Raw genomic sequence first — 26,907 nt, 5'->3', positions numbered from 1 at the left:
GGCGCCCCTCCCTGTATATTTCCATGCAGAACCCACTACTCTAATTCTGAGATCATCCTAATCCTCACAGCCAATGCTTCCAAAACAATGAACTGAATTCCTCTCTGATGGAGAGAATAATGAATCCCCTTTCACCAGAAGCAACTCAAGTCCTTTATTCCTTCAAAGCATTTTCAGCTATCCCCCTTTATTTGTACGCAACAGAATAAAATGGGGCTAGCTTGCTCAGCCATGTGAAGACAAATGATCCAGAACCTAAAATATACTGAAGATGTCCAAAACTTTAACGCACACGGACCCATGTGGCAACTGTGGTGAGTAAATTTATGCCCAGGTTGTGGACTGTTGAACACCTATAGCAAAATCATTTTGTGTCCAAATGCTATGCTAAGCAAATGTAGTCAATCTTACATACCTGTTCTTATAGTAGAGGAATGCTTTGTTCAAATTCTTTGGGGGGAGGTGAGCAGGGCAGTGGTTATGTTGGCTCTTTTATTTTCATTTTTTAAAAGATTTTATTTATTTGAGCGAGGGAGAGCGAGTGAGAGAGAGAGCATGAGTGGGATGAGGGGCAGGGGGAGAAGCAGACTCCTCGATGATCATGACCTGAGCCCAAGGTAGAAACCTAACTGACTGAGCCACCCAGGCGCCCCAATGTTGGGTCTTTTAGAAGAAACAAAATTCTTTCCTGCTTGAAGAGAAGAAAACCAGGGAACTAGAGAAGAGGAAAAGAGAAGATTTGCAAAGTGATTAAAAAGAAAACAATTATATTTAGAGGGTTTGGAGTGAAACCTCTTTCAAGTTTGAAACTAAAACACCTTTGGTGTAGCTGCTGTTTTAATTCTTTTTGGTGTGATGGGGTGCCTGGGTGACTCAGTGCGTTAAAACTTCTGCCTTCGGCTCAGGTCGTGATCTCAGGTCCTGGGATCGAGCCCCGCATTGGGCTCTCTACTCAGCAGTGAGCCTGCTTCCTCCTCTCTCTCTGCCTGCCTGTCTACTTGTGATCTCTGTCAAATAAATTTAAAAAAATCTTAAAAAAAAAAAAACTTTTTGGTGTGAAAATAGAGAAGTATCTCAGGGTAATCTGTAAAAACTAACCTTGTGCGGAAGGGACCAAATTTTATTCTGATACTGATATGACCCCCAATAATGGGTCTGTGATTAAAGGAGTGAGACCGATACAAAGCGAAGGTCAAGCAAAGCTTTATTTCACGCCAAGCATCAAGAATCAAACCGAACGTTCGGGGCTGCACCTCTTACAAGAGAGGGCGACCTTTCTGTTTCACAAACCAGCTTTTAAGGGCAAAGGCCATGTGGTTGGGCCTGGCCATGCACAGGTGGCCAATGAGATTGTAACACACAGAGGAAACTCCACAGTCATGTTAGGACACACATAAGTGACCAGTTTAATTACAATTTACCCTATAGTAGACATTTGACCTAGCCTATCACCGTGTTAGAATTAGCACCCAAAAGGCTCCCAAAGGGCGGGGCCCATACTCCTTGGTAGCTAGGGAGACAGTATGCAACCCCCCACTGATTGGATGTCTCCACCTGGCCTGACCCACCCTTGTATCTGGGCTTTGTTACCTGGGGCTGGTTTCCGGGACTTTGTTTTTAAGTAAGTCCCCTGGGGGAAGGGGAGCAGGGACAGTTTAAGGGTTAAACAACAAAGTTATTGTTTAACCTTGATGGAAGCCTCAGGCTAAATAGGTCCTTACATTCCCCCCTTTTCTTTGGAGATTAGCCAAATCTTTGACTTTTCGGCCAGTTCTATACCCCCCCTTTTAACGGCTGCTAGTCTGTTTTAATGACTCCAGTGTGATTTACCTAGAAACAGTATTTCTCTCCTGGGGTTATGCCAAGCACTCCCTCTTTTTTTATTAGAAACAGTATGTCAAGCCCCCCCTTTTTTTATTTTACAATTGCTTATATCTCCCACCTATATCTTTTTATTTTTTTTAAGATTTTTATTTATTTGACACAGAGAGAGAGATCACAAGTAGGCAGAGAGGCAGGCAGAGAAAGAAGGGGAAGCAGGCTTCCCACTGAGCAGAGAGCCTGATGCGGGGCTCGATCTGAGGACTCTGGGATCATGACCTGAGCCAAAGGCAGAGGCTTTAACCCACTGAGCCACCCAGGCACCCCCTTCCCACCTATATCTTAACAACAGGGGCAACAATGAACTTACTGAACTCATTGTTTTTTTGAGTCTTAGTTTTAGTCCACGATCAGCAGGGTCCATCGGCAGCGGCATCCACCTCTGGGGGGCATTCTCATCTTCTGCTCATTTGGTGTGACCCTTGTGAATCCATGCCCTGATGCCTTCTACTTTTATTGCCATGGGGATGGTCAGGATGACAGTAAACGGTCCCTCTTCCGGCGAGGCTCCAGGTTTCCCACTTGGTGGTGGTATATCTAAACCAAGTCCCCGGGTTGGTAAGGATGTGGCTTCACCTCCGTCTCCGTCCCAGTGTGGGCAGTCCAGATCCCTGCATGGGCTCTTTTTAAGACAGACTGTAATGCCTGCAGTGACTGGAGTACAGACTGATCAGTCATTTCTGCTATAGCAACCGCTTGTAATTGAGGGCAGAGGGGTGGGGGTCTCCCGAACATTATTTCAAGTGGGGTCACCTTATTTAAGTAGGGTAGGGTGTACATCGCGTCCTGAGGAGGGTGAAGGGAAGGAGATCCAACCATTCACCGCCAGTCTTCAGAATTAACTTTGTCAAGGTCACTTTAAGAGTCCAATTCATTCTTTTTACTTGGCCAGAACTCTGGGGCCAGTAGGCACAATGTAGCCCCCAACTAGTGTCCACGGCTTTGGCCAATGCCTGCGAGACTGAACTCACAAATGCAGGGCTGTTGTCTGACCTGATCGCAAGAGGTAACCCAAACCTCTAGTAGCTTTTTGGCTATCACTCCTGCCATCCTGTGGACTATGCCATGGCAGAAAAGTCTTTACCCAGTCTGAAAAGGTATCTACAAAAACTAACATATACTTGTGCCCATATTTTCCTGGTTTCATCTCTGTAAAATCTATTTCCCAATAAATTCCTTGTTCCTTACCTCTTTCTCTTTTCCCATTCTAGTTCTTCCCGCATTTACCACCTGACATTGAGTAGATGTATCAACCACATCTTGAGCTATACTCCCTAATTTAGAAACCTGGAACTGCTTGTCCATAAGCTCTTTAAGCTTGCGTGTCCCCAAATGAGTGCTCTGATGTATTTGGCTTACTAATTTCTTCTAGTTTTCAAGGAAGAATTAACTTTCCTGTTCTAGTCACAGCCCAATCCCCTTTATAGTCTAATTTAGTCCATTTCTGTAAATATACCTGCATTCTTGACCAGGAGGGCCGTGGCAGCAATTATGCGGAGACAAGGGGGAACCCAGCCACTACTGGATTTAGTTTCCTGCTAAGATAGGCTACTGGCCTTTGCCAAGGCCCCAGAGTCTGAGTCACAATTCCTTTGGCCACCCCTGCCTCCTTATCCACAATACAAGTGGAAGGGCTTGGTAATGTCTGGGATGGCCAATGCTGGGGCACTCAGTAAGGCTGTTTGTAATTCCCGAAATTCTCCTTCTGCCTCAGCTGTCCACTCTACCATAGTGAGTCTTTCCTTAGCCAGTTCGTAGAGAGGTCGCGCCATCTCCGTGAACCACGGTATCCATAGCCTGCAGTAGCCCACCGTCCCAAGAAACTCCCTCATGGAGACCAAAGCCTAAATAAGTGGCGTGGCTCTGACAAAGCTGTGCTTTTGTTGCTGACACCTGATACCCTTTTCCCTGCAGAGTCTGTAAGAGAGCTCTCATCCCCCACAAGCATAACCCATAGTCCTCAGCGGCTATTTCCATTATTCCCACTAACTCAGTCAGATTCTTCCTTTCAAATCCTTCAATTTTCTGAAGTTTTCTCCTTATATCTGGGGCTGACTGACTGGCAAAGGCAAGATCGTCTACCTGAGTTATCATGCAACTTCTCTGAAGTTTACCTCAAGTTATCTAGTTTAGGTAAACAAATATTTAAAGATATTCAAATTGGGGCGCCTGGGTGGCTCAGTGGGTTAAAGCCTCTGCCTTCGGCTCAGGTCATGATCCCAGGGTCCTGGGATCGAGCCCCGCATCGGGCTCTCTGCTCAGCAGGGAGCCTGCTTCCTCCTCTCTGCCTGCCTCTCTGCCTGCTTGTGATCTCTGTCAGGTAAATAAATAAATAAATCTTAAAAAAAAAATAAAGATAATCAAATCTAGAATTTAACATCCATAAGGGTGTGTTATTAAAACCTAATTTTTCTCTATAAAATAACCTTCATTCCCAGAGATATCCAAATCAGGACTAATTCATTTGAGAAACAAGTCCAGTTTTACCAAACTTGGCCTAATTATTTACATAAGCTCAGCAAGAACAGTAAGTAATCATATAGGTCTTTTAGAATCTGCTTTGCTGGAACTTCTTATAAGGAATCTCTAGGTTGAGGGGCGCCTGGGTGGCTCAGTGGGTTAAAGCCTCTGCCTTCGGCTCAGGTCATGGTCCCAGGGTCCTGGGATCAAGCCCCACATCGGGCTCTCTGCTCAGTAGGGAGCCTGCTTCCTCTCTCTCTGCCTGCCTATCTGCCTAACTGTGATCTCTCTGTCAAATAAATAAAATATAAAAAAAAAAAAAAGAAGAAGAAGTCTCACACTTTCTGATTCCAAAACTTACTTGCAAGCTAGTATAATCACAACAGTGTGGTACTGGCATAAGGACAGGCATATAGACCAATGGAATAGAATTAAAAGCTCCAAAATAACTCCGTGCCTGTATGCTCAATTTTCAAAAGGGAAAAAAGGTCATTTAATGGGAAAAAGATAGGGGGTGCCTCGGTGGCTCAGAGGGTTTGGCCTCTGCCTTCGGCTCAGGTCATGCTCTCAGGGTCCTGGGATTGAGCCCCGCATCGAGCCCTGCATCGGGCTCTCTGCTCAGCGGGGAGCCTGCTTCCCCTTCTCTCTCTGCCTACCTGTGATCTCTCTCTCTCTGTCAAATAAATAAATAAATAATTTTTTTTAAAATGGGAAAAAGATACTATTTTCAAGAAATGGTGTTGGGAAAACTGTATATTCACATGCAAAAGAATAAAGTTGGATCTTTTCCTTACACCATGGACAGAAAACACTCAAAATGGATCACAGACCTAAAGGTAAGAGCTAAAATTGAAAAATACTTAGAAGAAAACATAGGTGAAAGTCATTATGATATTGGATTTGGCAATGATTTCTTGGATATGACACTGCTGCTTATTTTATGGGACGCTTTTCATCCTTGGCTCATGACCGTTACATGACAATAATAACCCTCAAACATGACCACAAAAAGGCTACTGGACATTTCTAAACATCCTCTATGTGTGTGGGGAGAACATTATGAAAATATTTATGAAATATATATGATAATATTTATGAATAAAAGTATTTGCTTTCTGAAATTTGTTTCAAAATAATTTGTGGGAGGGTGGGTGGGTGGCTTAGTCAGTTGAGCATCTGCCTTCAGCTCAGGTCATGATCTCAGGGTCCTGGGATCGGAGCCCCCACATTAGGCTCCCTGCTCAGTGGGGAGTCTGCTTCTCCCTCTTCCTCTGTCCCCCCACTTGTTCTCTCTCTCACTCTCTCTTTCTCAATAAATAAATAAATAAACAAAACTTGAAAGCATTCTTCAAAAAAATAATTTGTGGGAAAGGAAAAGAAAAGGGAAATATGAATAAAAATTAAGATTGGCCGCTAGTGGCTGATCAGTGCCTTGGGCCTCATCATATTTTTTTCTACCTGTGAAAGGTTTGTAATTTTCCATAATAACATGAAAAAGTAAAAAAGATGACAGATATATTTGAGGACTTTTGTTTTCAGCACGTTTGCAGCATTAGATACTCTGAAACTGTGCAGCTATATAATATCTAAAAATACTTCATTAAATATTAAAACCCACTTTAAATGATTAAGTCCACTAGCATCAGTAATGGAGCAAAGACCAAGCAGGTAATCTAATTCTTGAGGCCCCTGGGTATCTGAGATATACAGTGGTCTTTGTGATCTGAACTGCATTGCACAGAGGGCACAGGGCCAAAGCCTTGAGTCTGCGTAAAATGGAAGCATAATGCCTAGACCTAGGAGAAGTATACCTTCAGAGAGGTCAAACTAGAAAAGAAATCCATCCTGCAAAGGCAGGCCACAAGAAAACATTGCTATCTTGGCCTACACTATGAATGGACATTTTAAAAAGAAGGGGGAAAAAAGTCCCCTGAGAATTTGTAGCAATGGGCCAAATCTTAAGCTACTTGAGAGCTGAATCTATTTTCTTTACCTGACCCAAAAACATGCACCCATAATGTAATTATGAGGAAGGGTAATATCTCCAGATGTCTGAGAGAAGGAAATCCAGACTTTTCCAGATGAATGTACCCTCAACTAGGCCTCAAAAAATTCCTACAGGTAGATTGCCCAAAAAACTTAAAAAATTAGAAAACGAAAATCAGTGAGCAAGCCATAGGTAAGAGAACCAGAACCACAAAGACTTCAGAGATTATAATTATCAGAATTAAAATGAAAAATAATTCTGCTTGAAGTGCTGTAAAATGTAAAAAAAAAAAAAAAAAAAGATACTGAAAACATGAGTAAGAATAGGAGACTATCAAATAATTAGGCCAGTTTGAAGAAGAACAAAATATTGCTTTTAGAAATGAAAAGAATCCCTAATCATTGAAGTTAAGAATTTGGATAGAAGATAAATACAACTGTACAGAGAATAGAGAAGATGTATCTGTGAAGAAATTACCTAAGATACAACACAGAGAGATGAAGATGTGGAAAACATGTGAGGGCTAAGAGACGTGGAGGAGTAGAAAGAAGGCCCAGCAGTGTGTACATGTGTCTTCCTGTTTCCTACAGCAGCGTGTACATGTGTCTTCCTGTTTCCTATAGATGGAGCAGCCTTAGCCATAGCTTAGTAGTGACGTTTTTGTAGGATTAACATGATTTAATTCAATGTGAGGTATTTTTTTTTTAAGATGTTATTGATTTGACAGAGAGAGAGAGAGAGAGAGCGTGTGCCCACACAGTCAGGGGGAGGGGCAGAGAGAGGGAGAAGCAGACTCCCCGCCGAGCCAGGAGCCTGATGTGGGGCTTGATCCCAGAACCTGCGATCACGACCTGAACTGAAGGCAGAACTTAACTGACTGAGCTACCCAGGCACCCCCCAAATCACTCATAAATTGCTGAGTTTGGGAAGGCCAGGATAGTAGCTTGAATCTCACACACTTCTGTTGAGGAGAAATGTAATTTAGGGAAGCCCTGTTACTGAGCAGGGAGCGGGGGGAAGCACAGAGCTTATCCAGTAGTGTTGAAGACCTTCCCAGAGGCAGCCCATGAAACCAAGTACTTGCCAGCCAAAGGGCCACTTCAGTGGCTCACAGTGCCTACTGCCCCCTTTACTGTGTGGAGACACAGAGACCTCTAACAGGCACTAGGGAAGCAAGGTGGGCTGGAGAAGCTTCCCCACCAACATACTGTGTCTCTGCCTGAGTATCCCCCTCACACAACACAGCCACACAGCTGAACAGCCCTGTCTCTCACCACCTCCACCCTTTTTTAAGTGGCCACCCTCATCCCTGTCTTGGACTTCAGACAGTGAGCCTGACTCTGGCCCTCTGCTTTGTGTGGTTTGAATTCCATTGACCAAACTCCTTACCACCATTCCCTGCTTCTAGACCTAACTCCCTCAACCTGCAAGCTTTAGTACAATTCTTACCATTTGGGGTTTCTTTCATGGAGATCTCTATCTTAGATTTGCAACTGCCTAGACTTTCTTGTTTTTCTTCTTTTATGTTGATAAGCGTGGTTCGGGGGACTTTGAAGGGTGAGCAAATTCATTCTACTTTCTTTGTCCAAACTTTTTTTTTTTTAGTAGTTTCTTCCTTTTTTTTTTTTTTTTTAAGATTTTTATTTATTTATTCGACAGAGATCACAAGCTGGCAGAGAGGCAGGCAGAGAGAGGGGGAAGCAGGCCCTCCGCTGTGCAGAGAGCCCAATGTGGGACTGGATCCCAGGACCCCGAGATCACGACCCCAGCCGAAGGCAGAGGCTCAACCCACTGAGCCACCCAGGTGCCCCTTCTTGGCAGTTTCTATAGGAAATAATGGTGTAATTGTTTCTTATAGCAGCTCTAATGTAGAGCCAAAATGTGAGCCTAAGTTGTTTACTAGCTTTATCACCTGGGATAAATTGCTTAATCTCATTATGCTTCAGTTTTGTCTGCAACATAGAGATTTTAATAGAATCCACCTAAGGGTATTATTATGAAGATACAGCAAGGTTTAAAAAAAAAAAACCCTCACAAAACTTAAAGGCATTGAGAACAATCTCCAGCAAGTAGCAAGTACTTAATAAATATTAGCTGTTATGATTGGCATTGGGTAAAAAATTTTCCAAATACGCATGATTTTATTTTTATCTTTATTTAACCCTGTAACATGGGTATTATCACTCCTAATATGAAGAAAGACATTGAGACACCAAAGGGTCAAATAGCAAAAACTCTCAAGGTGAGATAAAACTTGGGTCCATCTAGATCGGCTATGGCTTTGTTACTCACAGGATAATGGGTGTATGTTTCCTGCTCTAATAAGGTTATGGGCGAAGTGTTTGGCTTTGCTGACATCATCTATGATAATATTAAGCATGATACCCAGATGTGAAAAAATTCTAAGTGTAATGAATCCTGTGTCATTTAATGCTCATTACACTTTTACTTCATTCACAACCAAGAACAAATTCTTCCCTCTGCAAGCAATAAAGTGTTTATAGTACTCAGTAATGTATCATGTGAAAGGGGTCAGTCACTGATGAAACCCTCTTCCAGTTTTATAGCCTGGCAGATTTAGGTAAGGGTGGAGAGGCAATATCGAATTGCATATGATAAACTTGCTTTTATTATTAAGTCGATAAATTTTTATCAGTTACCTATTGTGTTCAGGACTCTGAGAGAGGCAATGTATAGGACATACACAAAGGGGGAGGGCATTACTTTCTCACAATTTCCATTACTGACACCATAAGGTCTTCAGCTTCTCAGGTTCAGGGTCTGAAGTCAGCTCTAACTCCTATGTCTTTCACCTTCAATATTCTATCAGTTACCAGGTACTATAAAGTCCTCCTTCACAATGTTTCCCTCATGCCCCTTCCCTCAAAATTTTTTCCTCCTTTGTTCTAGCTCACTGGTTTTTTGGTTCATTTCCAAACTGATTTCTGCCATAACCCCCATCCATTCTATATATGGACAGATCAATCTTTTTAACACTATTTTGACAATATCATCCCTTTACACTAAACTTTCATTAATTTCTCACGCTCAAGATTCCCTTTCAACCTGTCTTTTCCTGGTTTCACTTTCCTATGATGAGTCATTTCACACACTTAAGTCCTTACTCCATTTTTCTGTGCCTTGTCCACCTGGCTAAACCATGTTTTCAAATTTATTCGACCTTCTAACCTCTCTCTCTCTTTATGAATGGGAATTCTTTGTGAATGGGAAAGCAATGCCCACTTGTGGCTTTGATCCTGCTACATTTGCAGAATGCAGTCTTAGGGGTCCCTGGTGTTGCTGTGCACTCCTTCCAGGTCCCTTACTGCTATTGGGAGGACAAATTTTCCCTCCACCAATTCAGATCCTGTGGGGTGGGGGAGGAGCTTGAAAGTTACCTGACAACAGATTAAAGTAGAGAAGATAAGGTTTGTGAGGTTTATATACCAACTAATGGAGCAAAGAGGGGCAGGAAAGAGGACTTCCACTGGATAACAAAGGGCTTTTAGAGAAATAAATGAAAGTATGACTGTGATAGTGCTTGTTTATGCAATTTCTTATCCAGGTGTGAATGGTTGGTCTTTTTCCTAGCAGTGAAGCTCTCCTGAGAGGGGATTTATGGTGTTTTACTCTCTGAAGGCCTTGCCTTTAGTTAGATAAGGGAAACTCCAAGAAGGCTGCTTTCAGCATCAGTTGTCTTTCAAATGTCTTCAGTTTAAAATAATATTCATACGAACTCTGTGGGTCTGGGTGGTGATGTGGGGAACAAAGGCAAAAAGAAATGTAGGTAAAATTAAATTTTCTTATAACTGTAGCCCACTGACAAATACTTGGGGCAGGCCGAGTACAACAGTCCTCCAGGAACTCCCATGTGAATGCCTTGTTAGAGGGAAAAACCACCTTAGCTTGACAATAGCTAGGCCGCCAGGATTCTGTGAGTCTGCATTAAAATCCTTTAGTGCATGAAAATCCTTTTGGAAACTTCCCCTAGCTTTACCTCCCCCAATTCCATAGTATATAATCAGTTGCTCCTCACAATCCCTTGGCAGTCCTTTCTGCCCGTAGCTCCTGTTCCTGTGCCTTAATAAAAATACCTTTTTGCACCCAAGACATCTCAAGAATTCTTTCTTGGCCTTTGGCTCTGAACCCCAACAGTTCCACATTAGGTATTAGCATCCTCTTTGTTTTCTTTGGGCCTTGTATTAGGCAGAATAATGGCCTCCCAAAGATGTCATGTCCTTTTTTTTTTTTTTTTTAAGGATTCTATTTATTTATTTGTTAGAGAGAGAGAGAGAGAGAGAGAGAAACAAAGAGAGAGCACAAGCAGGGGGAGAGGCAGGCAGAGGGAGAAGCAGGCTCCCGGGAGCCTGAGCAGGGAGCCCAATGCAGAACTCGATCCCAGGACCCCAGGCTCATGACCTGAGCTTAAGGCAGACCCTTAACAACTGAGCCACCCAGGCAACCCAGATGTCATGTTCTGATAGTCAAAAGGTAAATGTGATAGTTTGCCTGCCAAAGGAGAATTAAGTTTGACAATGAAATTAAGGTTGCTAATGAAATGACTTTAAGGTAGAAAGATTATCAGGGCTTACCCAGTGTGTCTAAAGTAATCACAAGAGTGCTTTCAAAGTAGAAGAGGGAAGCAGAGGGGCGCCTGGGTGGCTCAGTGGGTTAAGCCGCTGCCTTCGGCTCAGGTCATGATCTCAGGGTCCTGGGATCGAGCCCCATCGGGCTCTCTGCTCGGCAGGGAGCCTGCTTCCTCCTCTCTCTCTGCCTGCCTCTCTGCCTGCTTGTGATCTCTCTCTGTCAAAAAAAAAAAAAAGAGGGAAGCAGAATGAAGATACCGTAACAGAAGCAAGGTCAGAGTGATGCTCTGCTGTTGGCTTGGAAGCAAGAGGAAGGGGACCATGAGCAAGGGATGTATCTGGCCTTTAAAATCTGGAAAAAGTTCCAGAAAGGGATACAAACCTGCTGGCATCTTTGATTTTAGCCCAGTCAGGCCCAGTTTGGACTTCTGACCTATGGAAATGGAGAATAACACATTTTGTTGTCTTAAGCCATTAAGTTTGTGGGAATTTGTTATGGTACCCATAGGAAACAAACAGAGGTCTATTTCAGGGTTTCAGGGTTAAGTCCCTTGTCTTTGCTTTCACACGATACCTTCAGCAGATCCTCCAGCTTCAGAGAGAAGGTGTACTTCTTTCCATTTTCTTTCTTTCCCTTACTAAAACACTAATCTGCATGAGGACTCATCCTCACTCCCTTCCTTTCTGCCATAATTAAAAAAAATTTCCTTTTCGAATGCTAATTCCTCTGGATTCCATTTCCATTCCCTTCGTAAGGGACCTGATTATACCAGTTAACTACCTTTTCTTCTCTGTGACTTGTCCTTTTGGTGTGCACACATAATCCAGCCTGCCTAACCTAACCAAATAAGAAATATATTCTTTGAACCCCAAGATTTTTTTTTTAAAGATTTAAAAATTTTTTTATTTATTTGACAGACAGAGATCACAGGTAGGCAGAGAGGCAGGCAGAGAGGAGGAAGCCGGCTCCCTGCTGAGCAGAGAGCCTGATGCTGGGCTCTATCCCAGGACCCTGGGATCATGACTTGAGCCGAAGGCAGAGGCTTAAACCCTGAGCCACCCAGGTGCCCCCCAAGATAGTTTTAAGAGACGCTCCTTTCTCTTACCTTCTTGTTATAGTGAAACCTTTGGTAAGAGTTATCTACACCCTGTTTCTACTCCTTCACTTACTCATCAGCGTTCAAGCCCTTTATAGGCTGATCTTTCTCTTTTGGAGTTCATCAAAGGTCTCTAGTGGCTCTAAAAAGAGCCATGGGGGAACTCAGTGCCTACAGCCACCTGTACTGTTTTTTATTTGCTTTTTTAAAAATGGTTTTTATTTGGGAGTAGTGAAAATAAATATACTGGACCCATTACAGATGTTATATACAAATGCCCCCAGGTCCATAATAGGCCCTGTCTGAAACCTGGGCTCCTTCTTTTTTTTTTTTAAAATTTATTTTTTATTTTATTTTTTTAAAGATTTTATTTATTTATTTGACAGAGAGAGATCACAAGCAGATGGAGAGGCAGGCAGAGAAAGAGAGAGAGGGAAGCAGGCTCCCTGCTGAGCAGAGAGCCCGATGCGGGCCTCGATCCCAGGACCCTGAGATCATGACCTGAGCCGAAGGCAGCGGCTTAACCCACTGAGCCACCCAGGCGCCCTGAAACCTGGGCTTCTAAGGGGAGAATTGACCCTGAGAAGTTCACCACATGGAGTAAGCGCTGAGGAAGGTACTGAGTCCTTACCAGCTCCTTGCCCTTGGTGGTCAGACTGGAGAATAGACCGAGAGCTCGGGGCAGCTGGGAAAATCTAGGAAGGTATTAAAACTCCTATGAGAAAGAGGAAGAGAGCTTCTCGTTGGTCTCTACGGGAGCTTTGATAGTAGAGTGACTGTTTCATGGAGTTACAAGTCCAGGAGGTTTGCTCCTTTAATGAGAATACTGTTTTTGATTGGGCTTTGGTTGCCATTCTTACAAGAAGCCATACCATTTATCAGCATTAAGCGAATTTGTAGCCTTTGTCTGTGTCTGTTGCTGTTTGCTGTTGTCGTGTTTCCACCAAACACGAATACCCTGGCGAAAACCACATAGGCATGTCCCTCACTAGTGTGATTATTGGAAAGGTGTATTACCACCTCCTCCTCCCCCACAAAAAGAAAAACTTCCCATTACTTTTGGAGTTTTCAAGAAGTGAGGCTTCATTGATTCCATGAAAGAGTCTGTCTGCTCCCTTCCCCTGAGGGCATCTGTCCTTACCTGTCGCCTACAAAAGCACATGGCGACACCTTACTCCTGCCAGGGGCGCATTTGAGATCTTCAACGTGTGTTTCACAGGTGTGGACTCCAGATGGCCCCGGAGCTTTCCATTAGGATTGTAAAGTAATCCTACTTTTGATAATTCTGTGGTTTGATTGGAAGGCTCGTAAAATATGACAGTGACTTCAATTAGCTTGGAGACAGCCCAGCAGGTCAACGTTCTTCAGAGAACCAGTCTCCTGCTTCCTTGTTCCGCAACCTAAGAAATTCATAGAGAGAAATGGGAAAAGGCCTTACATAGGAAATTTATAAATAAACCACAAATGATCATTAAGCATTAAAAAAGTTTACTCTCCCTAAATCTAAGAGATGTAAATTGAAACACTGTCATTTGTTATCAGATTTAAAGAGATTAAAATTATTACTCTATCCAGTTTTTGTGAGAGCTCAGGTGAACAAGTGACCTTTTTTTTTTTTTAAGACTTTATTTATTCATCTGAGAGAGAGAGAGATCACAAGTAGGCAGAGAGGCAGGCAGAGAGAGGGGGAAGCAGGTTTCCTGTGAGCAGAGTCCGATGCAGGGTTCAATCCCAGCACCCTGGGATCGTGACCTGAGCCGAAGGGAGAGGCTTAACTCACTGAGCTACCCAGGCGCCCCAGGAAGGTCATCTTTATGTTCCTTCTTCCCTATACTCTGTGACATAAAACACTCAAACACTAAAAGAGAAGACAGGGAATTTGAAGATGATTAGCCCAAAATAAAATGCTAACTTATAAGCTAAAATGACGCATTTCTTAATAATGCAATGCATTCATGAAAGGCTGGCTTTAATCTGAATTTATCAAATAGAATTTGATGGCAGTGATCAGCTTTAGCGAGTATTAGAGTGAGAATAGGAATTAATGTAATTTTAGCGAGCATATACACTGATTTATCAATATGAAAAAATCAAGCTCCTTTAAAAATTCTACTAAAAATAAGGTAGAAAATTTTTTGTTTTAGTGATTTTTAGCCCTATTTTAGGTGAGGTTCGGTCTTTAAGTATTGTCATATATTTTTTACTGACTAAAACACTGGCATTTTATTGATTTACTTTCTTAAACTTTTTTTTTTTTAAAGATTTTATTTATTTGCCAGAGAGAGAGAGAGTACACACAAGCAGGCAGAGAGGCAGGCAGAGGCAGCGAGAGAAGCAGGCTCCCTGCCGAGCAAGGAGCCCCATGTAGGACTCGATCCCAGGATCCTGGGATCATGACCTGAGCTGAAGGCAGCAGCTTAACCAACTGAGCCACCCAGGCGTCCCTGATTTACTTTTTTTTTTTTTTTTAAGATTTTTATTTATTTATTTGACAGAGATCACAAGGCAGAGAGAGAGGAAGGGAAGCAGGCTCCCCGCTGAGTGGAGAGCCCGATGTGGGGCTCAATCCCAGGACCCTGAGATCATGACCTGAGCCGAAGGCAGAGGCTTTAACCCACTGAGCCACCCAGGGGCCCCTGATTTACTTTTTTAAAAAAGGTTTTATTTGGGGGGAGAGAGAGAAATAACACAAGGGGGGGGATAGGCAGAGGGAGAAGCAGGCTCCCTGCTGAGCTAGGAGCCCCTCTCGGAGACTCGATTCCAGCCCCAGGACCATGATTTGAGCCTAAGGCAGAGGCTTTAACCCACTGAGCCACCCAGGCACCCCTAAATTGCTAGCAAATTCTAAAGGCAATTCCAAGAGGGGACTTGTAAAAATGGGGGGAAAATATACATAAAATTGATAAAAAGCACATTTAGAAAAGAAACAGGACAATAGGTTGAATCTATATAGCACTGTGTAATATGTAAAACAAAAACATGATCCCAGTATCCTGGGATCGAGCCCGGCATCCAGCTCTGCTCAGTGGGGAGCCTGCTTCCTCCTCTCTCTCTGCCTGCCTTTCTGCCTACTTGTGATCTCTGTCTGTCAAAAAAAAAAAAAAAAAAAAAAGAATTTGCTAGCAATTTAAAAAATCTTTACTGGGTGTTTTTAAATTTTGCAAGCAGTTATTAAGAGCCGTCTCTGAAAAATTTTTCTCAGTCCTTGCCTAAAATGACAAATATATTTGTATACAGGTCTTTAAGTGTCTTTTTAAATTTATTAATTTATATTTTAAAGATTTTATTTATTTTTTTGACAGAGAGAGAGATATATATCATAAGTAGGCAGAGCAGCAGGCAGGAGAGAGGGGGAAGCAGGCTCCCTGCCCAGCAGAGAGCCCGATGCGGGGCTGGATGCGGGGCTCCATCCCAGGACCCTGAGATCATGACCTGAGCAGAAGGCAGAGGCTTAACCTAGTGAGCCACCCCTGAAACTTACCCTTTTTAAAGTAGGCTCCACACCCAACATAGGCCTTGAACTCACGATCCTGAAATCAAGGGTCACACACTCCACCAACTAAGCCAGCCAGATGCCCTGTGATTAAAGATTTCATGTAACGGGTTAAGAATTAACAGTTAAGGGGCGCCTGGGCGGCTCAGTGGGTTAAAGCCTCTGCCTTCGGCTCAGGCCATGATCCCAGGGTCTTGGGATCGAGCCCCACATCGGGCTCTCTGCTCAGCAGGGAACCTGCTTCCTCCTCTCTCTGCCTGTCTCGCTGCCTACCTGTGATCTCTATCTGTCAAATAAATAAACAAAAATCTTAAAAAAAAAAAAAAAGAATTAACAGTTAAGGGATGCGGGGTGGCTCAGTCGATTAAGCAGTTTCCTTTGGCTCAGGTCATGATCCCAGCGTCCCGGAATCGAGTCCCACATCGGGGCTCCTTGCTTGGCAGGGAGCCCGCTTCTCTCTCTGCCTCTGCTGCCACTCTGTCTGCCTGTGCTTGCTCTCGCTCCTCTCTCTCTGACAAATAAATAAAATCTTAAAAAAAAAAAAGAATTAACAGTAATTCCTGGTGTTGCTTTAAATAATTTGATTTTTGTTTGTAAACGCAAACCAGAAAGTAGATGTAAGTATTAATTTTCAAGGGTATCTGCAACAGGCAATTTTGGGAAAGTCATAAACACTCATAAAGCCTGATAATCAAACCTTTTCTTGAATATGCACACTTTCCAGCTTTTCCACACGAACAGTATTACAGAGAAGTATTTATTACAAGAGCGTGCAGGTACACATGGGTGGCTCAGGCGGTTAAGCCTCGGCCTTCGGATTAGGTCATGATCCCAGGGTCCTGGGACCAAGTCCCATATCAGGCTCTTTGCTCAGCGGGGAGCCTGCTTCTCTCTGGGCTTCTGCCTGCCACTCTGCCTACTTGTGCTTGCTCGCTCTCTCTCTCTCAATCTTATAAATAAATAAATAAATAAATAAATAAATAAAATCTTTTTAAAAACGTGAGCAGAATACACTCAAAACCGTTCGAAGTAATATTTTCATTCAACTCGTCCCTCACCCTACCACCCCTCCCCCCCGTATTAGATTCAATCCCTTAAGTTATTGTCTTGGGGAGTAATCACCTAATTTCTCAGAAGCTCATTCTATAGAGACCTACTTGCTCTCAGGGTGGGCAACGTGTTTGATAGGAAAAAAAACCCCCTCGGTGTCAGCGTCCCTCGGAGCTTAGGGCGCGGGACACAGACAGTGAGCAAATCCATCCGCTTCGAGCTCGTATCCATCAGCCCCGGTAGCGCCCTGTGATTACCAGGGCTAATCACCACTGTCCCTTTCGTACAGACCCGGCAAGGCGGAAGTTTGGGGTTTGTCCGTGCGCGCTCTGGGAGAGTCAGCTCCGTGACCTGGGTCCCGCAAGAGGTTGGCCCTCGAGCCAATGTCCTGTTTCGTTTCCTGGCCGCCCACCCGCGCGCTGCTCCGCTGCGGGCGTAGGGCGCTTTATCTTGGCCAGGCAGGCGGCGCTACTCCTCTCGTCGGACCCCGAGGGAGCCGCCGCCCTGCGCTCTCCCGGCCTGCGGCGGGGGGATAACGAAGGCGAAGCCAGAGTCGGCGCTGCGGGCGCTCGCCTCTTCGCATCCCTGGCCGCCCTGGCCCGCCGCTCCCGACAGTTACTGTGCCCCGGCCGGGCGTCTTCCCGGGCCGCTAGCTGCGCATGTGAGTGCGGGCCAGGCGGGAGCGCGCGGACACCGTGGGTGGGCTGTCCGCCCAGCCGAGCGCGTGGGTCAGGGCGGGTCGCCCGCCGGGGTGGGGGATGGGGTCTGCTGTGCGCGCTGGCGATGTCCTGAGTCCCCCGCGGTTCGACGTCGAGTCCAGAGCGCGCGGGAGGCGAGAGGGAGTCCCAGACAGTCCTGCAGAGACTGGGAGTCGCGGGAAGAAAGCAGCCTGGAAAAGAGCCAGGGAGATTTTAGAAAAGCTCTTCCTGATTTAGAAAGTACGGTACAGATGCTTGATGCTATTGTTAAGAGCTGCTTCCTTAGGGTACGTTTGGAAGGTTTGGCTGACTCAGCTCAGCGTCTATATAAACGATTATTAGTGCTCTGCCTCTGGACACACGGACTCTGAGATCGAAGACCTCGGTGGAACTGAACCTCTATTAAGCTGAGTGAGTACATGGTAAAAGCCAATTGGGATGTGTGGCTTGAAAGATCTGGTGGGTATTGCACGGACATTTGGTAGAAAATAGAACACTTCAGTTGAGACGACTAGGTTTTAGTTAGTCCTTCCCAATTTCACTTGGAAATGAATGTGAAATCCAAACTGAGATTTCAGACCGTCTTTTTCAGAAATCAGTGCCTTGGTGCAAACTGATTTTGTGTCCGGTGGTGTGTGTTAAGAACTAGACGGCAAACGGCCTTTCTCTAAATGTATGAAACAAGAGTTGATAGATAGTAAATGGGTAAAAACTTAACTAAGCACAGAAGTTACTACAAGGTAGGAGAGAAATTTGTTAATATTAGTACTTTTAAAGGGATTAACCAATACATTTTGTCTTTTTTTCTTAGCTCCGGGGTAGGTATGTGTATATATATATGTACCTATATATGTATATATACTTTGAAAGATTTTATTTATTTGACAGAGAGAGACACAGTGAGAGAGGGAACACAAGCAGGGGGCGTGGGGAGGGAGAAGTAGGGTTCCGGCCTAGTGGGGAGACCATGTGGAGCTGGATCCTAGTACCCTTGGATCATGACCTGAGCGGAAGGCAGATACACCCAGGTGTCCCAGGACATAAAGTTTTGTCCACAACTTTTGAATGGCTTGCTAAAAAGTTACTGAGCTCCCTTTTGTAATTTTGCGTGTGTGCGTGCGTGCGTGTGTGTATAGTTGGTTTTTAATGATTGACTTCAAAAAGTTAACCAGCGTATTATAGTTATTATTAAACAATGTATTATTAAACATTAAACATTGTACTAGGGTACCTGGATGGTTCAGTTGGTTAAGCGTCTGCCTTTGGCTCTGGTCTGGTCATGATTCCAGTGTCGTGCTCAGCTTAGAGCCAGCTTCTCTGTCTCCCCCACCATGCTGCCTGTATCTCAAGTAAATAAATAAATCTTTGAAAAAATAATACTGAAGAAGTTACAACAATAAAGAAAAATACAAGATCAAAAAAATTAGATTGTAAATTTACACTTACAAAAGTAACTGTAATGTTGCCTAGTTTTATTTTCTTGCCTAGCAGTGGAAATATGAAAGCTCATTCCACTTTTAGAAAGAAACAGATTTATAGTATAAATGTGTGTTGCTTATCTTTGTTCCAGCCCCAGTGCATTCAGCAACAACTCCCTTAGGAAACACGTTCTTTTGTGTTAAGATGCTGTTAAAATATACTTAGAGCCAAAATCTATTTCTGCATTTATTTTTATTAAGCATCCATGAAACATTTGAGGTGAGCATTAAGTATTCCAAGTGGAAAATAAATACAACCAAGTGTAAAGGGAAGCACGTTAAAATGGACTTGGACAGATGCTGTGCAAATTAATGTTGCCTCCGGAAGCCATAATAAAAAGGGATGATCAGTCACAGAAATCAATGAGGATAAAGGGGGAAACGCACCAGCTCCATAGAAAAGCTTTTCCTAGCATTTACAAAAGATGCAGAGGAGACTGTAAAGGGCTTGGGAGAGCATCCTGTGTGCCCATCCATGTAGTACATGCAGTAGTGCATTTCTAGGACCGTTCGCTGTAGTTGCAATTTTTCCTTACCCTAAGGGTAATAAGAAACCCTTGTGGTGCCTGAGACCTTTGGTCACACATGCTATTGTTTGATGGTTTGGGGTTTATTAAGGGATAAATCTAGATTTTATAGATGGATGGATGGATCTAATGTTCTTTAAATACCTTGTATTTAGGGTGCCTGGGTGGCTTAGTCGTTAAATGTCTGCCTTCGGCGCCAGGTCATGATCCTAGGGTTTTGGGGTCGAGCCCCACATCAGGCTTCCAGGAAGCCTGATTCTCCTCCCACTCGTCCTGCTTGTGCTCCCTCTCTCGCTGTGTCTCTCTCTGCCAAATAAATAAATAAAATCTTTAAAAACAAAACCAAAATACCCTATATTTCTCTCTGTCAGGATTTTTTGATAGAAGTTTGGCATCAGTTAAAGGTTATATCAATAGGGGAAGCTTAATCTGTGTTGCTTACTGGGGTGATAGGTTAGGATTGAGATTTTTTTAGTGAAAATTAAAGAACCTGAATGACCATTGCCTCTATAGGATATAGGATACATGGGTCTACCTACAGGAAGCTAAAATTTGTCCTTTAAAATATCAGTTCCAGTTCACTCTAGGTTGTGAATCAGTGATAATAAGTGTCTTGATGTTTCGGACTTTATTTTTTTCCTGCAACACAGAGCTCACATATCCTACCGTTCATCTACTTAAAGTACGGTGTGTAGAACCATCACATTTCTTCATCCTCTCCCCTCAAAACCTACTGGCAGTTACTCCCCCTTCTCATGCCAGGCTCGCCCCCATAGCTTTTTGAAGCAGGTATTCTATGTCGCTGAGAGATCGTTAGAAAGTGGGGTATCTAATTTTTGAGCCACACTATTAGCTTATTCATAGAGATAAATACTCATTCAGAGAATCCTAATGTGGGACGTTAGTAGTGTCCTGGTTGTTTAAAAACCCAGGTGGGAGGGTTGTGAGTAAAGCAAAACTGCATTTCTCATCACGATTCCAATGACGTTTTGTTTTTGATAGAAGGGTGGAGCAAAATCTTGGCAAGGTCCGAAACCCCACTGAATGAGGTTTCTTGCACTTTACTGATCACAAGCCCGATCTTTTTGGGTTTGCAACTGAAAAAAATCTTACTACTCTTTAGACAGGAGCTGGCTGGAGATTAGTACTGGGGGTCAGGTAGCATTAGGTCGTTGTCATTTCATTGGTATTAAGTTCTTCGAGTTAACTGGAAGGGTAAAATTGGAGGAATGTTCCCTGGAGCTACAAACCACCCATTGTATTCAGACACAGAGGTAGATACGCATCTCCCCACCCCTCAGGGAGATGTGTTCCATCTTACCTCATAGAGTGCTGTCCCAACCCAGAGGCAAATTAAAGTGTTTTGAATTTTTCAACAAAAAGCAAATTGCTGTTTTTCTCCCTTCACTATTTCCACCCACATAAGTGATGTGGTTTTGAAACATAGGTGAGGTTTGCTGGGATGAGGTTCAGAGCCAAGGACCAGGAAAGAATTCTTGAGACATCTTTGGTCCAAAATGGCAGTTTTATGAAAGCAGGGGACCCCCTGGAGGCAGAAAGAGCTGTGCAGGGGTTGTGAGGAACAATTGATTATGTACTATGGGGTTGGGGGAGATAAGGAAAAGTAAAGGAGGTTTTCAAAAGAACTTTCATCTACTAAAGAGGACCTACAAGATCCTGGAGGCCTTGCCATCATCAAGTTAAGGTTTTTCCCTCTAGAAAGACATAAACATTGAGAGAGTTAAGGGCTTTCAGAAAGAATGTCACACACATCCGTCCATGAGTGGGGGGCGGGGAGGGGTGTGGTTGCAGGATGTCAGCTTGTGCTTTGTCCTCAGCTAGTCTTCTGCTCCCTCAAGAAAGAGGGCAAAATCACTTCTGGAGAACAGTTTTACAAAAGGGAAGCTTCTTGCTCTTCCTTCTCAGTGTAATAGTGATATAGCCATTAAAGCTTGGCTTTTAGGAGTCTCTCACAACCTTCATGTCATTTGAATTTCAGCTAATCATAAATATGCCAGAGTAACAAGAAAGAGATGTTATTGTTGTGTCTATAAAACACGATAAATGTGTCATAAAACACATATAACAAATGATTTATAAAACAATGCTTTCCAGAATGCATACAGCGGTGGTTGGGTTTGTATAGCTCTTGCTGAAGTTTTCAAGAACACAGATGACATTTTTAATTTAATTTTTTAAAAAGATTTTATTTATTTATTTGACAGAGACAGTGAGAGAGGGAACACAAGCAGGAGGGAACACAAGCAGGAGAGGGAGAAGCAGGCTTCCGGCGGAGCAGGGAGCCCCATGCAGGGCTTGATTCCAGGACCCTGGGATCATGACCTGAGCTGAAGGCAGACGCTTAACAACTGAGCCACCCAGGCGCCCCCACAGATGGCTTTTTTTTTAAAAGTTTTTTGGGGCGCCTGGGTGGCTCAGTTGGTTGAGCAACTGCCTTCCGCTCGGGCTCATGATCCCGGACTTCCAGGATCGAGTCCCCATTGGGCTCCCAGCTCCCATTGGGGAGTCTGCTTCTCCCTCTGACCTTTTCCTCTCTCATGCTCTCTCTCACTCATTCTCCCTCAAATAAATAAATAAAATCTTTAAAAAAAAAAGGTTTTTTTTGTTTTGTTTTGTTTGTTTTTTCTGAAAGAGAGAGAGAGCGAGAATAAGAGAGCACAAGTGGGAGGGGCAGAGGGAGAGGGAGAGAGAATCTCAAGCCGACCCTGTGCTAGACGCAGGGCTGGATCTCACAACCCTGAGATCACGACCTGAGCTGAAACCAAGAGTCGGACGCTCCATGGACTGTGCCGCCCAGACAGTCCCAAAGATGGCATTTTAAGTCTGACATTATGCTTCTGTTATAAATACTGAAAAAAGATTGGGGTTCTTTGATTACTGATTTTTATTTGCTGTTTTGAAGTAATTTTTTAGGCTTCCTGAAAAGTTGCAGAAAAATATGGTACAGAGTTCCCATAACATCTTGTGAAACTGTAGTTAAATTGTCAAAACGGATAGATTCATATTAGTGCGAGATTATTTTACTATTATCGAAACTATAGACTTCTTCGGAGTTCAGTGGCTTTTCACTATCCTTTTTCTGTTCAGCATCCAGTCTATGAACTTGTGAAGAGTACTGGTCAGTTATTTTGTAGGCTGTTCCTCAATTAGTACTTCATGTTTTCTCATGATCACATTGAAGTTACGCATTTGGGGAAAAAAATACCGGAAGGAATCTCAGTGCGTCATGTCCGGGGCCTGTGATGTAAACTTTTGCTGATGTAAACCTTGATTAAGGTGCTGTTTGCCTGGTCCCCAGTGGAAAGTTATTTTTCTCTTTGTAATTAGTAGATATCTTGGAAGAGAAGCTCGGGCTACGTGAATATTCTGTTTCTCCTTAAACTTTTATTCACTAATTTTGCATCCATTGGTAGAACTGGATGTACATTGTACTATATTGTTCTTATTTATTTAAAAGATTTTGTGTATTTATTTGAGAGAGCGTGAGCTTGAGCATGAGTGGGGAGGGGCAGAGGGAGAGGAGAGAGATAATCTCTGAGCTTAGCATGAAGCCCCCAACATGGCTGCTTAACCCACTGAGCCACCCAGGAGCCCCTGTAGTTTTTTGTTCTAATGGTGGTCAAACATTTTTTTTTTCTCATTTCTTCTATGTTTACTGATTAGAATTTTTTCCCCATTTATTTATTCAACTATTTGTATCAGTACGGATGCATGGATAGTTGTTATTTTATGGGTTATTTAACTTGCTGCTCAAACTCTTCCAGCTTTGGCCACTAGAACTTTCTTTCAGGTTGGCCTCTGTGCCCTTCTAACATTCCACTTGCCCCCTTATCCCAACTCTAAAAAGTTTTAATCTTACTTGCTGGTACCACAGAATGCTCTAGGCTCGTTTTGTATTTTCTATGTCCTAACCCTGGAATCAACCATTTCTCTAAGACACTCTGGTTCTTTTTTTGAGAAACCAAGATCTGGGCACTAAGTATGTTACTGGAGTTACTTTGGGCTTTTTAAGTTTAATAAATTTGTGACCTAGCAATGCATGGGTACAAATGGGATAATGCTTTTTATTTTTTAAGACTTTATTTATTTTGGGGCGCCTGGGTGGCTCAGTGGGTTAAGCCGCTGCCTTCGGCTCAGGTCATGATCTCAGGGTCCTGGGATCAAGTCCCACATCGGGCTCTCTGCTCAGCGGGGAGCCTGCTTTCCTCTCTCTCCCTCTCTGCCTGCCTCTCTACCTACTTGTGATCTCTGTCTGTCAAATAAATAAATAAAATCTTTAAAATAAAATAAAATAAAATAAAAGACTTTATTTATTTGACACAGAGAGAGACACAGCGAGAGAGGGAACACAAGCAGGGGGAGTGGGAGAGGGAGCAGAGAGCCACTGAGAGCCACTCCACTGAGCAGAGAGCCTGATGCAGGGCTCGATCCCAGGACCCTAGGATCATGACCTGAGCTGAAGGCAGCCACTTAACCTACTGAGCCACCTGGGCGCCCCGGGATAATGCTTTAAATATTAAACATTATAGAAGACCTCAGTGTAGTTGACAGTTTAGGGTTGGTTTCGAGTTTTTAAAAGTTCCCAGTTTTTCTCAAATAGTGACCTGTAACTGCTTACGAAACAAACAGAATGAACACAAAATTTTAATTTATTAGGCTCTGAAAGGAAAGCAGGAATTTAATTGTTGTTGTTAAGTGGCTTAGTTAAATTACATTTTTGACTAATGGCTGAATATATGTAAAGGGGACATCTACATAGGTCCTATCTTCGTGATGTGCAAAATGTCTTTAAATCATAAGGAGAGTCGAGGGTTAACTTTGGGTGCGAACAGAGGGAGTCCTAGGTGTGTTGTCTTGAGATAAATAGAAGCATTCGGCTGGAAGGATAGGAGATGGATAAAAGATGAAAAAGACAGGTGGGTGAGAAGACAGTTCCGAGGTTGTGTGTCTGCAGGACTTAGATAGTAGGGAGCACGAGATCAAGGGCTGAGGAGGCCAAGGACAAAGATCTTCTATTTGGATTTTTTGAAATTTACTGTAGCTGCCAAGATCCTAAACTTTACAATTGTGTGTGACAGTGTAAATCCATCAATGCCTCTTGGAAAGAGTTTACACTTGGATGCTCCATCAAATGTGGGTCTGTAGTGTTTTTTAAAAAATCAAAAAGCAATACGTCATCGCATGAGGAAGACCCCAGGAGGGTGGGGTTGTTTGCGATCCACAAGAGTCTTGTTTATGGTTCTGAGTTTTCTTTTCTTTTTTTTTTTTTTTAATATTTTATTTATTTATTTGACAGAGAGAGCTCACAAGTAGGCAGAGAGGCAGGCAGAGAGAGAGGGAAGAAGCAGGCTCCTTGCTGAGCAGGGAGCCCGATGCGGGGCTCGATCCCAGGACCCTGAGATCATGACCCGAGCCGAAGGCAGAGGCCTCAACCCACTGAGCCACCCAGGCGCCCCGGTTCTGAGTTTTCTAACCGAAGATCTCTCTCTCTCTCTCTCTCTCGCAGATGTCTTACAGGCTTCTAAAACTTACCACGTTGGAAGTGAGTCCTTGAGTTTTTGATGTCCCCTCTGTCATTACCGAGGCTCATCCTCTTGTGCAAGCAGGTCTCACCTGCTTTCTTCTAACTGGCCCTGCTGCTCTGCTCGCCATACACCTGCCAGAACGGCAGTTTAAAAACTTAGTTTAGGGGGTGTCTGGGTGTCTCAGTGTGTTAAAGCCTCTGCCTTCGGCTCGGGTCATGATCCTGGGGTCCTGGGATCGAGCCTCGCATCGGGCTCTCTGCTCAGCAGGGAGCCTGCTTCATCCTCTCTCTGCCTGCCTCTCTGCCTACTTGTGGTCTCTGTCTGTCAAATAAATAAAATCTTAAAAAAATACAAAATACAAAATACAAAAACTTAGTTCAGGGGCGCCTGGGTGGCTCAGTGGGTTAAAGCCTCTGCCTTCAGCTCAGGTCATGATCCTAGGGTCCTGGGATCGAACCCCACATCAGGCTCTCTGCTTGGTGGGGAGCCTGCTTCCCCCACCCCCTGTCTGCTGCTCTGCCTACTTGTGATCTCTGTCTGTCAAATAAATAAATAAAATCTTAAAAAAAAAAAAAACTTAGTTCAGATCAGACGTCCTGCCTAAAAGGCCTGGGTGGCTTCTCACTGATTGTACATGCCTTCCACGATGAGTTCTCTGTTGCTCTGTCTGGCTGACTCTGTGCTTCACGCCATGTTTCCCAGATCACTCTGCTGCAATGCTCTGGGGGCCTAGACTGCCATTCTGGGCTTGTTTCCTTGTCCCGAAGACTTCGGCAGTCTGATTCCAACTCTGTTGCTGAGCAGACTTTAGACCTGAATATGGTGTCAACGTTGGATGCCTCAGGGTGGATCTGTCAAATCACAGATCATGTGAATACCTACTGATTGATAGATGACTTTTGAAATGCAGGGGATAATTTATGGAAGTTAAAAGTCAGATTTTAAGTTCCCTTTTGAACAATGCTCTATACTCTTCCTGCTTCTGTTTTCTGTCCATAAGTTTTATAGTAATCACCAGACAGTGACTTGAGACCCCCTAACTCCTTGTCAGGATTGTAGTCCCTTGGCATCGTAGTAAATAGTTGAAGGAGGTTTGCCTATACAGCCTGTCCTTGTGACTGTGAGGCAGTGTTGAAATTCTCCATTTACTAGTGTTAGCATGAAGGAAAGAATGTAAGAGGAAGGCCCTGAATTCTTGACCTGAGACTATCCTGGCTTCTCCTAGTGTGAGCATTAGTCATAATTGTGGGCAGGTGTCTGGCTGAGGACTTTAGAATTAACCTGTGAACTTTTCTTATCTCTGTGCAACTTATATTATGCATTCTGTTTACAGTAGACTTTCAGATTGTAAGTATGGTGAAGAGTGACATAGAGGAGAAGGTCATTTTGAAATACAGGTTATCATCCTTATAGTAAATATGGCAACATCTATGGCAGAAGACTGTTCAAACTTTTCAAAAAAGTAAAAATGTGGCTTCACTAGTAGAAAACAAGAAGAGAGAAAAGGTGGCATCGGTCCGATCACCAGAATAGGGACAGCTGGAAAGGGGAAAAGAATCTCATTATATAAAGCCCTTCAATCATGCTTGAAAGGATTTTTCCAGCTGGCTAAGTGATATTATCAGGCCAGATAGCAGAATAGGCTGGGTTCGAGTGACTTGGGAAGCCATTTGGATGTTTCTCTTTACTTTATTATGTTATTGTACCCATTATCAACAGTGTATTCATAATTCAATTCATATTTTGTGTGTCCGATTATAAATTTTATAGCATCTGATTTGACATTTAATATAAATCCATTTGATTTGAATATGGTGGGATGTGTGTGTGTGTGTGTGTGTGCGCGTGTGCGCGCCGTGTGTACAGTTTAGTTCCATTGATCTTGGGAAACTGACTCTACAGATATATGTAGACATAAATGTATAAGGGCTGTTTTTTTTTTTGCAAAGTGTTACATACTTGCCTCTTATTAAATTGCTGATTTCAGTGTTATGTAAAGATATTTGTAGACTAATTTCAGAACAGAGTTAAAATATTATGGAAATTGCAGCTTAATAAATGTTTTGGGAGACATCTGGCTGGTGTAGTCAGTTGAGCATCTGAC

At 43.4% G+C, this 26,907-nt stretch overlaps 1 protein-coding gene across 3 annotated transcripts in view; it reads left to right on the top strand.

The window, feature by feature from the left end:
- The window catches only part of ABCG2 (ATP binding cassette subfamily G member 2 (Junior blood group)), a 137,984-nt gene that overhangs the window by 35,949 nt on the left and 75,128 nt on the right, over positions 1-26,907 (top strand). The window contains exons 1-2 of one of the 3 annotated variants that reach the window (XM_047717940.1): positions 17,070-17,215; positions 17,595-17,663. The exons of 1 other annotated variant lie outside the window; for it this stretch is intronic. The gene's annotated coding sequence lies outside the window, so the exon portion shown is untranslated. Of the gene's footprint in view, positions 1-17,069; positions 17,216-17,594; positions 17,664-26,907 lie in introns of those variants that run through there. One more of the 3 variants, XM_047717941.1, reaches the window with a different exon arrangement.

Source organism: Lutra lutra, chromosome 2, assembly GCF_902655055.1.
Source record: "Lutra lutra chromosome 2, mLutLut1.2, whole genome shotgun sequence".
NCBI lineage: Eukaryota > Metazoa > Chordata > Mammalia > Carnivora > Mustelidae > Lutra > Lutra lutra.
Note: the sequence above shows the minus strand (reverse complement) of the source record. Positions and strands in the feature narration are given on the sequence as shown.